Source organism: Theobroma cacao, chromosome 5 (assembly GCF_053813885.1).
Source record: "Theobroma cacao isolate CCN51 chromosome 5, ASM5381388v1, whole genome shotgun sequence".
In the NCBI taxonomy this organism is placed as follows: domain Eukaryota; kingdom Viridiplantae; phylum Streptophyta; class Magnoliopsida; order Malvales; family Malvaceae; genus Theobroma; species Theobroma cacao.
Genome location: NC_142643.1, coordinates 12,699,455 through 12,713,995, shown reverse-complemented (window position 1 = coordinate 12,713,995; position 14,541 = coordinate 12,699,455). Strand labels below are relative to the sequence as shown.

General features: G+C 33.2%; 2 long non-coding RNA genes across 2 annotated transcripts; both read right to left on the bottom strand.

Annotated features, from left to right (window-relative positions):
• Positions 1-1,846: 1,846 nt before the first annotated feature.
• On the bottom strand, positions 1,847-4,123 carry LOC148762460 (uncharacterized). Its single transcript, XR_016026458.1, has 3 exons — positions 3,685-4,123; positions 2,952-3,035; positions 1,847-2,082 (listed from the first exon to the last, which is right to left on the bottom strand). It is a non-coding gene; the product is annotated as an uncharacterized LOC148762460 (long non-coding RNA).
• A 4,774-nt stretch (positions 4,124-8,897) lies between these two features.
• LOC148762459 (uncharacterized) lies at positions 8,898-10,860 on the bottom strand. The gene is made up of 3 exons (XR_016026452.1): positions 10,736-10,860; positions 10,003-10,086; positions 8,898-9,133 (listed from the first exon to the last, which is right to left on the bottom strand). It is a non-coding gene; the product is annotated as an uncharacterized LOC148762459 (long non-coding RNA).
• Positions 10,861-14,541: the final 3,681 nt, after the last annotated feature.

Here is a 14,541-nt window from a genome sequence, read left to right as displayed (position 1 = left end):
GATAATGAAAGGTGTGATTCGATTTGCGAAGAGGGGAAAGCTCAACCCGAGATATATTGGACCATTCCGAATCATTGAAAGGATTGGACCAGTGGCTTATCGGCTAGAATTACCTCCGGAGTTAGATCGGATCCACAACGTTTTTCATGTCTCCATGCTTAAGAAATATGTACCAGATCCCTCTCACGTCCTCGAAGCACCTCCGATCGAGTTGCATGACGATTTGAAGTTCGAGGTACAACCTGTGAGTATCTTGGATCGAAAGGATTGAGTATTGAGAAACAAGAGTATTTCAATGGTCAAAGTGTTGTGAAAAAGTGCTCGAATGGAGGAAATGACATGGGAAGTAGAGCATCAGATGAGGAACCAATACCCGCATCTATTTGTCGAATCTGGTAAGTGAAATTTTGAGGTCAAAATTTTATTTTTAAGGGGGGTAGAATTGTAAAACCCGACCCTATAAATACATGTCATAACATACATGCATTGAGTAGCATGTTATTACGCTAGAAAGGCACCTAAGAATAGACGAAACCTGATATTGTACCTAACGGTACACTTAAATTGATTTAACCTCGAACTAGTTCAAATAGGAATTGTAGGATGAAATTTAATATTTTATAGTCCAGGAATGACTAAAAAGGATTGTTCGGAGTTCGAGGGTTCATTTGGGGTAAAATTAGAAATTTTGATATTCAAGGGCAAAATCGTCATTTTGCCACCTAAGATAATAATTTGATCATGGAGTGAAATTTTTGACCAAGATTAACTATTTGGAGTATAATTTAATGATAGGAAGTGAAAAAGTTTAATTCTGGTGATTTTTGAAGTGTAGGGGCAAAATCGTAATTTTTCCACCCACAGACAAAATTTGAGATTTTGAGAGAATTTAGAACAAATTTGACAAATTGGAGAATGGTATGAGTATAAGGGATGAAAAATATGTCCATGGGCAATTTTTCAATTTTTGGGGTAAAAATGTAATTTTTGACTTTTACGGGGGCAAAAGTGTAAATTTTAAAAATTACTCCACCGAGACTTTGGATAAGTCTGAGAATTTTATCTAAGCTATGGATATGTGGGACAAGTGTATGGTGAAAATTTAGAAACAAATGGATGAAATTTTAAAAATGGGCCAATAGGAAAGTGACATGTGGCATTTTTTAATGAAATAATATTATTTTAATAAAAAGTCAGCCCATTTAAACCCAAATTTTAAGTGCTGGCCGGCCATAAGGAAGAACAAGAGAGGAAATAGAGAGGAAAGGAAGAAAAAAAGAAAAACCAAAGAGAAACAAGAAAATTCAAAGGGAAATTCGCGGTTTTCGACCGTTTACGCGTCTAACGGTAAGATTTTTCGATTTTATCTTGATTTCTACCTTTCCTATGCCTTTATTTCCATTTAGCATGCTTGAGGAGAGAGATCAAAAAGTGATCTCAAGGGCTGGACGAAATTCTAGGGGAGAGATGTCACGACCCGGAACTCCCCATCGAGCCTGTGACAACCGCCGCGAAGCCTCGACAAACATTCTTCACCCCGAATGTCGATCGAAACCTCGCAAGGCTCTCGTATCAGCTTTCGCACTTCCCCGGTGAGCAATAGTTATCAAATAATCAAAATACGAAGGATTTCAAATCATTTCCAAATCATAACATAACATTTTTTTTTTGCTCATAGGGGCATGTTTGTCATTTTTGTCGAAAACCTCGAAACTTGCTAAAAATGTAGTAGGTAAGCCGAAAATATATATTTAATGATTTAAAAAAAATTAAGTATCTAAAACGTTGATTTGAAGTGAAAATTTGACCATTTGAATATAATAAAAATATTCAATAAAATAAACTATTTTCTTGTAAAATAATTTTCATAAAACTATCGATACATAATTCTTATAGCGTAAAAGATAATTATATACATATATACTATAAAAAAAATAACCAAAGCATAAAATTTCTTTTACAGTGACACGTGGGCCCATATCTATCCAAAATGCATCGGAAGCTGGAAACCTACAGCTTTTACCGATTCGAGTCCAAATGAAAGTCCTTGTCAAAATCAGCTAACTATGGAATTCCTTGAGCCTGAAATGTGAGGAAATGAGGGTGGTGAGATTATAAAATCCCAGTGAGTAAACAGATACAATCTAAACTATCTAAAGTCGAGTAAATGGAGACAATTAAAAAAAATCATCATACTGTAATTTCATTACCATTCAACTCATTTCAACCAAATAAAATCAATCCATAAAAATTGAGTAATCAACTTGGCTTATGAATTTCTTAAAACTTTGGCTCGTGCCAAAACTCATACTCGGTGATACCTTGCGCAGGGCATCCAACCGAGTCCGCCAAGGCTATTAAAATTTCGTATACACTTAAAATATATTTTTAGTTTGAGAAAAATACAGCCGTTCCTTGGCGTTGGCTGAGTTCCCCTTCACGTGGTGGTGTGGCGTGAAGTGAACCCTAAGCTTTACCCCAGGAGATACCCTACGCGCCTCTCCGTTCGAGGTAATAATATAATGGAGTTTACCGTGCCCCTCTAATAGGCTGGTCCACGGAACCCCCTCTGCAGTAAATAATTAATATATAATCCACCAATCAATAAAATTCATTCTAGCATGTCATGGCAATTTATCGCAACCTAGCCTCTCAAGGCTGAATACACAGTATATATAATTATAACACCAAAATCAGTTTAGCCATTCATGCTCATTTATTGTCATAAGCCATTCAATTCAGAACCATAAATTTGCAACACAAACTAGCAGTCTCCAATTACTCTATTTTCAAAACCAATATTCGATTTTTCAGAAAATTTATAAAATCATTTTATAAAATCACAATTTCCCTTAAAACATAACAATTTACCATTTAAACCCATTTTTCATAAAATCACATAGTTGTATAAAACTACTCTAGATAATTAAGACGATAATAAGTTTACTCACTATGTCTAGAATTCAGACTTTCGAAGCACTCTGTCTACTGGTCCTCGGATGCAATTTTCTTGCCTTTATTGGAGGACTCACCACCTTGACACAGTACAAAATCGAGAATTTCACTAAGTTGGTACTAAATCAAAATTAAACTAATTTGGACTACCAATGCATGATATGGAATGCAAAAATGCACTGGTAACTATCTAAATCCGGTATTAGCCTAATTCGTCTTATCACCCGATTAAATTCCTAACGGGTTCGTTTAAACTCCAATTTAATTCTTTTCAGTTTCTATACCTCAATTACACCCAAATTAACTTAATGTCCCTCAGTGTGATGCAAATTATCAGTCCCAACAGCAAATTACAAAAATACCCCTAGTGGGTAAAAATTCGTATTTTTGCTCCGAAAATTCCCATTATTTTTCTAGGCTCATAATTCATTAGTCCTTAACCAATTCTCCTAGAATAAAATCAAACTCATCCTCACTCACTACATGGTAAATTCAGCCATTAATGGTTGGGGGAGAAAATAAATTCTTTTCTTGTTGTTTTGTTTCTAAATATGCTAAACTAACTAAAAACACTAACATAAATTAAAATCAAATAAATCCAACAACTTTCTCTCTCCTAACCCATTTTTTCAGAATTGAATTCATCATGAAAAAATGTAATTTAATCATGGAAAATAAAGAGAAATGCTTGGGAATAAGAAAACTCAAGCTTAATGGAAAAAATCTCACCTTTTTCACTTAATTTCCTTGAAAATTCACACTTTTTCTTTGATTTTCTCTCTCTAGGGTTTTGTTTTCTCCTTTCTCTCTCTTGTTTCTTGCTTGGCCGAATGTTGAAGAAGAAGAATGGGTGGGCTGATTTTTTTTATGCATTTTTATTGTTTAATGAAATAATATTATTTTATTCATATTTTAAATATTTTATTAATTCATTTCTTTTTTCTAGCCATCCACTTGTCCTATTTTCTTTCACCATGCATTCCCTTTGACTTATCCAAGTCTTAAGTGATATTTCCAGATTTTTCCAAAGTTTTGGTGGAGCAAATTTTTCAAAATTACACTTTTGCCCCTGAACTTTTCAAAAATTACATTTTTACCCCAAAAATTGAAAATTTTCCATAATGCATAATTTTCACTCCTCATACTCATTTCACACTCCAAATAATTAAATTTGATCAAAATCCTTTCAAAAAATTAAATTTTCGATTCCGAATGGTAAAATTACCATTTTACCCTTTTACTCCAAATTATACCGAAATTAAAATTTTTCACTTCTAGACCTCAAATCTTACTCCAATAAGTCAAATGGGGCCAAAAATCTTTTCTAAAAATTTTCATTTTGTCCCCAGGTGGCAAATGACCATTTTGCCCCTGGATAGCGAAAATTCCAATTTGACTCCAAATTGATCTTCGAACTCCGAATCACCATATTAACCCATTCTGGGACTTTAAAATTCTTAATTTCATTGTAAATTCTCTATTTGATCTAGTTCGAGGCTTAAATCAACTTTATTGTATCTCTAGGTACAATACCGACTTTTGTAAATTTTTCAAGACTCTCTTAGCATGTAAACATGCTATCCACCACATGTATGTCATCACAAATATTTCTGTAGAGTCGGGCTTGTCATCTTCTCCCCCACTTGGATCAACCATATGATCCTCCTTCTTGATTGACTTCGACATCCGGCTAAATATTAATATTTTAATATTATTTTATTAATAAAATATTATTTTATTCTAAAAATTTTATCTTGTCTCCTTGGTACCAAAAATACCTTATTATGCCGCACTTGACTTCCAAATCGCCTTTTATCTCATAAATTCTCCTTCGAGAAAATTATTATTATTTTCTTACTTGCGAAATATTTTATCCTAAACTACTCCTTTCGTCTTTTATCACTTTTAAACATTTTAATTGATCTCAATTTGCATTCAATCAACTTTATTTATCACCATATCAAAGTATGGGGTATTTCAATCTCCCCCACTTAAATAGAATTCGTCCTCGAATTCCCATCGATGTTGCGTTATCAATCTCCTTCTATGATCCTACTCCTTGTTCCTTTTATTGGGACATTCAATTTATTTCCCTCGTTCACCTTCAGTTCAATTAAATGCTTTATTTAAAGCAATTATCATCCTTTGGAACCAGATCAGTAATACTTTTCACAACCATGATCTCTTATATCTAGACACTAAGCATGCCTTTATCTCCATTATTACATTTGAACCATAACTTCATCTCAATTATACCGATTTCGATCACATATCATACTTACTTATGTATACCTATTCATCGTTTTATTAATTTGCTCCATACCAATTTTCTCAACCTTGATTCATCCATCTTATACTGGTCCAAACCCTTCCTTTAATGGAGTTCCATTAAAAACTTAAACAATTTAAGGTTTACTTTCAAAGTCATTCATAACTTTAATCGTTCATTACATGTCTGTTAACACTTTAGCTCACTAACCTCTCTGGACACTATTTCAAAATCTCCCAATTACCGAGAACCATTCTTCACTTCAGTTAGTAAAATTATCAATTTCATATATACATATATACATGCATTTTCAAATGTCAACCTCTCTCTTTATATATAGGAATCCATGTGTTCACATGCCTTGGACTACATTCCCCCATTATTCATCTGTATCCCAATCCTAGTTTCAATATAATAATTCTTATAGTGCATGTCAACCTTCTTATTATACTTGTGTATAACTTCATATCATTCATATCATTTCCAACCATATGTTTGAGTTTCCTTATACTATATATCATTCATCACAATGTCATCTCCATTGAATTATAATCTATTATACGTGTATGCTTTATAATCCTATTGATGCCTCAAAGATTTATCTCAACTTGATCATTGCATCTCATGCAATACCACAATTCCTAAGAGTCATCCTTTTGTCCTTAATCATCTTTCATGCCTCTATATTACCTTGTATCTTTCTTGCATTACGATATTGATTTGTCACTTAAGACTCGAACCCATTTGAATCATGTATGCCTTAAGCATTTTCGAATTCCAATTTCCATAATATATTAGGAAAGTTTCATTATCTGACTTCATTTTCAAGGTCAACTTCTATCATCCTTTGTTCCACTCCTTCCTATGAACATAACATCATTCTTCCTTAACCAATTTATAAATTGTACTTGAAATTGTAAAACTTAAAACTAGATTCCCCTCAAGTATTTTTCAATATTAATACTAATATCACTCTCAGCTTACAGCTTCCTTTTTATAATCACATAACTTAGTGCTTGCTTTAACGAGATCCAGAGCAAAACTTCTCTTGAGTATTTCCTTGGGAATATCTATCTTAAACTTATGTCTCACAGCATGTGATCCCTTAACTTGTGATTTAGCCGTTAGGCTTCTCAGCAAGTTTTAAAAATTTTATGTTTCATACTTGCTGTGTATGATTATAATCTCTTCTCAAAGATGTTTATGTATTCCTAAAACACTTAATCTTAAAGGTATATAAATACGTACTCATCCATTCAATCCCTAACTCATCTTCAGAGGTTTCCAGGGTGCCACACAATTAGCCTCATGTTGTTACTAACCCTTGTCATTTTACTGTATCAAAATAGATATTACAAATTCTCGTAATGATATTCTATATAAACTGATTTTCTATACCAGTCTCATAATTCTTCCTTCACACTTTCATTATTTGGTATCTCATCTCAATATAGTCATTTCAAGAATCTTTCAAATTTTTTTTCTTTTAATTATATGCCTATATACAAGGCAATAAAGAAGTTTTTCAATTCATTTGGGCAAACATTCTCCAGAATATTTAAGACTCCCAGATAACAAAACACAAAGACCAACAACCAAAATTCAATTTGTAAGCTCATTATCGTGTCACTCCCATCTTACTCATGCATCATAAGTGTGAGGTATTCGGAGCATTATAGCATTGAACAGTCAATGCTAAAGTACTGTAGCTATTAGAAATTTTTCCATCAAAGCTATTTGTCTGCATTCAAAGTCACCACATCAATCATTCTCAACCAGTGGTTTCCCTTCTAGATATATATCATGAGTTCCATAAGTATAGGTACCTTCTATTTTCTTGTCCTACACACTAAGCCAGATTAATACTTTCATCTCATGTCATCTTTTAACTTTTATCAACATTCATAAAATTCCACCTCAAAACATCCTTTCCATACAGTGTAATAAATTCATGATACATATACCACTCCACACATAAGTTGGTTACTATCTACAACTTTCCTCAAATTTGTTGTCATCCCTATCCAATTATCTTCTTTGTCTTATACTCCAGTAATTTTATTGACTTTCGGTATAATTAACTACAAAAACAGCTCAGCTTCCTCCTTACTTTATTCTTGCAATCCTTACTGAATCAAAATTTTATATTCCCCATATTTCATAATTTAACTTCATTGGGTTATATTTGTGCCCGACTATTACCTCATAGTGTCATAACATCACTAAATAATCCCCTTCATGCTTAAATTACAATCATTAACTTAATCACATTATCTATTCCGAATGTCATTTATGACCTTATTGCTTCCTTCTATAACCTTCCTCAATAATTATATTACCAATTTATCTCTGTTATACTAAAAGATTCCCATACATATCCAATTATTTAAACTGCTATTTTACATTCCGTTTGAGTCATACAAAATAAAAGCCATTCCTAACTCCTTTACACAGGTAACTACTACATCTTCCCTTAAACGACACTTGCCTAGATTTATGACAATACAACTTCAACTAAAGTATTAAACATCTTTAGGTTCCTCTTTGTCCTGATCCGGGCACATCAATGGATCCTCTTCCTCCTGAGATTTTCTCCTTTGTTCTTCAATCCAGGCTTGTTGTATTCTCTTATATTCTTCATCACTCACCGGTGTAGCATTTCTTCCACAACCGGGAGGAAAATGTCGTACACCTGACACTTTTCTAAGAGGTTTACTTGCCACTGTTACTTTCTCCTTATCCTTTTCTGGTTGTCCCCTTACATTTCTCCCACAACCTAGTGGAAAGTGTCGGACTACTGTCACGCTCTTCCTAGAACAAATACCTCCTTCGGCTATCCTTAATTTCCCCCTTTCTTTAACATGTTCCTTAGATTCTCTCAAAAGGGAGCCTCTCATGCTAACATTAATATTATCACTATCTGCACTTTTTGGACTACTCGATTTGGGTTGCCATCGGCTCTTAGCAGTAGAATCTAGCGATCCCTCGCTAATACTATGAGAGGTGTTGGGACTACCGTCTCTCTTAGACATGGTGTATGTGTCACCAGTGCACCTCAAAACCTATATGCAATCAAATAGTAATTGTTTAATTATTTATGCATCTCAAAAATAGGTAGATTTCTATATGTAGATGCATACATTTTATTCAATCTAACCTAACTTAACTTAACTTAACTGGACTTGGGGCCACACAGTGTCAGTGTAGATTTCTTAAAACAACCTGAAAATCAAAAACTTTAAAATCCAAAGCTTTAAAATCAAAATATCTGATCTTTAAACCATGCTCTGATACCAATCTAAATTGTCACGACCCGGAACTCCCCATCGAGCCCGTGACAACCGCCGCGAAGCCTCGACAAACATTCTTCACCCCGAATGTCGATCGAAACCTCGCAAGGCTCTCATATCAGCTTTCGCACTTCCCCGGTGAGCAATAGTTATCAAATAATCAAAATACGAAGGATTTCAAATCATTTCCAAATCATAACATAACATTTTTTTTTTGCTCATAGGGGCATTTTTGTCGAAAACCTCGAAACTTGCTAAAAATGTAGTAGGTAAGCCGAAAATATATATTTAATGATTTAAAAAAAATTAAGTATCTAAAATGTTGATTTGAAGTGAAAATTTGACCATTTAAATATAATAAAAATATTCAATAAAATAAACTATTTTCTTGTAAAATAATTTTCATAAAACTATCGATACATAATTCTTATAGCGTAAAAGATAATTATATACATATATACTATAAAACAAATAACCAAAGCATAAAATTTCTTTTACAGTGACACGTGGGCCCATATCTATCCAAAATGCATCGGAAGCTGGAAACCTACAGCTTTTACCGATTCGAGTCCAAATGAAAGTCCTTGTCAAAATCAGCTAACTATGGAATTCCTTGAGCCTGAAATGTGAGGAAATGAGGGTGGTGAGATTATAAAATCCCAGTGAGTAAACAGATACCATCTAAACTATCTAAAGTCGAGTAAATGGAGACAATTAAAAAAAATCATCATACTGTAATTTCATTACCATTCAACTCATTTCAACCAAATAAAATCAATCCATAAAAATCGAGTAATCAACTTGGCTTATGAATTTCTTAAAACTTTGGCTCGTGCCAAAACTCATACTCGGTGATACCTTGCGCAGGGCATCCAACCGAGTCCGCCAAGGCTATTAAAATTTCGTATACACTTAAAATATATTTTTAGTTTGAGAAAAATACAGCCGTTCCTTGGCGTTGGCTGAGTTCCCCTTCACGTGGTGGTGTGGCGTGAAGTGAACCCTAAGCTTTACCCCAGGAGATACCCTACGCGCCTCTCCGTTCGAGGTAATAATATAATGGAGTTTACCGTGCCCCTCTAATAGGCTGGTCCACGGAACCCCCTCTGCAGTAAATAATTAATATATAATCCACCAATCAATAAAATTCATTCTAGCATGTCATGGCAATTTATCGCAACCTAGCCTCTCAAGGCTGAATACACAGTATATATAATTATAACACCAAAATCAGTTTAGCCATTCATGCTCATTTATTGTCATAAGCCATTCAATTCAGAACCATAAATTTGCAACACAAACTAGCAGTCTCCAATTACTCTATTTTCAAAACCAATATTCGATTTTTCAGAAAATTTATAAAATCATTTTATAAAATCACAATTTCCCTTAAAACATAACAATTTACCATTTAAACCCATTTTTCATAAAATCACATAGTTGTATAAAACTACTCTAGATAATTAAGACGATAATAAGTTTACTCACTATGTCTAGAATGCAGACTTTCGAAGCACTCTGTCTACTGGTCCTCGGATGCAATTTCCTTGCCTTTATTGGAGGACTCACCACCTTGACACAGTACAAAATCGAGAATTTCACTAAGTTGATACTAAATCAAAATTAAACTAATTTGGACTACCAATGCATGATATGGAATGCAAAAATGCACTGGTAACTATCTAAATCCGGTATTAGCCTAATTCGTCTTATCACCCGATTAAATTCCTAACGGGTTCGTTTAAACTCCAATTTAATTCTTTTCAGTTTCTATACCTCAATTACACCCAAATTAACTTAATGTCCCTCAGTGTGATGCAAATTATCAGTCCCAACAGCAAATTACAAAAATACCCCTAGTGGGTAAAAATTCGTATTTTTGCTCCGAAAATTCCCATTATTTTTCTAGGCTCATAATTCATTATTCCTTAACCAATTCTCCTAGAATAAAATCAAACTCATCCTCACTCACTACATGGTAAATTCAGCCATTAATGGTTGGGGGAGAAAATAAATTCTTTTCTTGTTGTTTTGTTTCTAAATATGCGAAACTAACTAAAAACACTAACATAAATTAAAATCAAATAAATCCAACAACTTTCTCTCTCCTAACCCATTTTTTCAGAATTGAATTCATCATGAAAACATGTAATTTAATCATGGAAAATAAAGAGAAATGCTTGGGAATAAGAAAACTCAAGCTTAATGGAAAAAATCTCACCTTTTTCACTTAATTTCCTTGAAAATTCACACTTTTTCTTTGATTTTCTCTCTCTAGGGTTTTGTTTTCTCCTTTCTCTCTCTTGTTTCTTACTTGGCCGAATGTTGAAGAAGAAGAATGGGTGGGCTGATTTTTTTTATGCATTTTTATTGTTTAATGAAATAATATTATTTTATTCATATTTTAAATATTTTATTAATTCATTTCTTTTTTCTAGCCATCCACTTGTCCTATTTTCTTTCACCATGCATTCCCTTTGACTTATTCAAGTCTTAAGTGATATTTCCAGATTTTTCCAAAGTTTTGGTGGAGCAAATTTTTCAAAATTACACTTTTGCCCCTGAACTTTTCAAAAATTACAGTTTTACCCCAAAAATTGAAAATTTTCCATAATGCATAATTTTCACTCCTCATACTCATTTCACACTCCAAATAATTAAATTTGATCAAAATCCTTTCAAAAAATTAAATTTTCGATTCCGAATGGTAAAATTACCATTTTACCCTTTTACTCCAAATTATACCGAAATTAAAATTTTTCACTTCTAGACCTCAAATATTACTCCAATAAGTCAAATGGGGCCAAAAATCTTTTCTAAAAATTTTCATTTTGTCCCCAGGTGGCAAATGACCATTTTGCCCCTGGATAGCGAAAATTCCAATTTGACTCCAAATTGATCTTCGAACTCCGAATCACCATATTAACCCATTCTGGGACTTTAAAATTCTTAATTTCATTGTAAATTCTCTATTTGATCTAGTTCGAGGCTTAAATCAACTTTATTGTATCTCTAGGTACAATACCGACTTTTGTAAATTTTTCAAGACTCTCTTAGCATGTAAACATGCTATCCACCACATGTATGTCATCACAAATATTTCTGTAGAGTCGGGCTTGTCATCTTCTCCCCCACTTGGATCAACCATATGATCCTCCTTCTTGATTGACTTCGACATCCGGCTAAATATTAATATTTTAATATTATTTTATTAATAAAATATTATTTTATTCTAAAAATTTTATCTTGTCTCCTTGGTACCAAAAATACCTTATTATGCCGCACTTGACTTCCAAATCGCCTTTTATCTCATAAATTCTCCTCCGAGAAAATTATTATTATTTTCTTACTTGCGAAATATTTTATCCTAAACTACTCCTTTCGTCTTTTATCACTTTTAAACATTTTAATTGATCTCAATTTGCATTCAATCAACTTTATTTATCACCATATCAAAGTATGGGGTATTTCAAGAGAAATTGAAATTTTTAGGTTTTGATTTTTAGTTAAATTGATAGTTTTAGTTAGTTAAAGGTGTTTAGAAATTAAATTGGGCAAGAAATCATTAAATTTTCACAATACCCACTCTTGGCTGGATGCTCAATGCTGTAAAATGATGATGAATTGGTTTTATTCTAAGGGAAATGAAGAGAAATGATGAAAAACGATTAAACGTGATAGAAAAACAAAGTAGAAAATTAACCGAGTTAATGTCCAATTTTTGGCCGAAATTTCCAAGGAAGGGAGTGAGCTGATTTTGTTGTTTTTAAAAGGTTATTGGCTGATATTTAATGGTTAGAAATGTTGGAGAGAGAATGGGATGATTTAGAGCTAAAATGGAGCTCGTTAGCAATTTATCAAGCAAAGTGCCAAAAATAGGTTAATACCGCGTTTAAGCCGTTTTAGGCTATTACATTTCATACCATGCATTAGTATAGGATTTAAGTTAATTATATAGTGATTTAGCATCAATGTGATGAATTGTGTAAATTATTGTAATGTGTCTAGGAGGAGAGCCTTCCGGAAAAGGCAAAGAAGTTGTACCCGACGAGTAGTGATCGGGGCGCTTAGAAAGCTTTTAGTTTGTACAAACGGTGAGTAAACTTATTATTATTGTAAATTATCTAGAGTTTATTTTTAAATGCCCTTTATGTATTTTATGAAATGAAAACGAGATTTTTGATGTTTTAGGAATAAATGTGATAAATAAAAATATATTGTATTGATTATGAAATTGAGTAATTGGAGGCTGCAAACTGACTTGAAAAATATATATTTTGTGAGTGCATTTGGGAAAGTTATGTAAGTTGATTTTACTATGCAGGCTGGATAAATAAATAAAAGCCACGTTATACTGTCGAAATTTTATTAAAATTGGTGGGTTAGTCACTGCAGTGACGGGTTTCCGTGGGCTGCCTATTAGAAGGGGCACGGTAAACCCAGTTATATAGTTACTCCGGTTGTAGAGGCGAGGAGGGTAACTCCTGGGGTAGTATTAGAGCTCACTTCACATCGAACCCCCACGTGAATGTGTAACTCGGCCAACGCCAAGGAACGGCTGGTTTTTAAAAATAAAAATGTGTTTCACGTGTGAATATTTTAACACCCTTGGCGGACTCGGTTAGATGCCTCGGCCAAGGTATCCCCGAGGATTAGTTTTAGCTTGAGCCTTGTTTTAATAAAAGACATCAGCCTTAATAATTGTTTTGGTAAATTACAAATATTTTATGGTTTAAGAAATAAATTGAAAACATTATGAAATGGGTTGAAATTTGTTGTTTAAACTTGCCTCCATTTTACTCGCCTTTAGATAGTTATGATAATGTCTGTTTACTCATTGGGATTTTATAATCTCACCACCCTCATTTCCACCCATTTCAGGTTCAGTATAGACTGTAGATAGCTGATCTCATCGAGGACTACCATTGGATCTGCATTTTCCAAATCGTAGGTTCACAGTCCTCTTTACTTTTGTTTATTCGAGGGCCCTCTTTTTATTGTAAATTAAATTAAATATTTTGGCTTACTGTATTTCAGTATGTATAAATTTATTTAGCTTTTACGCTATAAAAATTATTCACGTATAACTTTATAAATATTGTTTTATAAGAAAATAGAATATTTCCCTTAATATTTCTTTTAGTTTCTTATTATATTCAAATAATCGTAATTTCATTTTAAATGAAGATTTTAGACTTTTAAACTCATTTTGAATATGAATTATGTGTTTTGTACTTGTATATTATGTTTTAGCCAGTTTTGAAATTTTTGAAAAAAAAAATGACCAAAATACCCCTGTGTGGCGAAAATTTTATTTTGATTGTTTTTGATCTAAAATAGTATATATTTTCTAAAAACTCGATATTTAACAATGATTGCTCACAGGAAAGGAAAGAAACTGATATGTAAGCCTTGGGGGGTTCCGGTTGGCATTCCGGATAATGAGTGTCAATCGGGACGTCGCGGCGATTGTCATGGGCTTGAGGGAGGTTCCGGGTCGTGACATAACTTTACATTAAACAACCAAGGTGATCCAAAGGTAGGAGGCATGGTTTTTTTTTATTTCAACCCTTTTTTTTATTCCGCTGCGTTGATGCTCTAATCATGACATTCCTAGCAGTGGTATTAGAGCGTCCCTTGGCTCATTTTAATGCAAAGGTATGTCTTGTTATTTTTAATTTCAATTCTGATTGGATGTGAGGGATATGGAAGAGAGCAAGTAAGTGTTAAATTTCGATTATGTTTTAAAGTTGTTTATCACATATTCAAGTTTTGATTTTTAATACTTATTTTGTTTCAGCAACTAATCTTGTTTAAGTGTCTCAATTTTGCAGAACAATATGCGCATGAGATGTACAAAAGAGTTTAGGAAGAAAAGGATTCGAATTCATGGGAAACAAGGTGCGGTTTGGTGATAGAAGTCGATTCTGTCCAGATTTGCATGTGATTTGATTTTCAGTTTTTAACAGGGGCCTAAAAGCCTCCAAAAATTCTGAAAAAATTTGGAATTAATCTACATTGAAATTG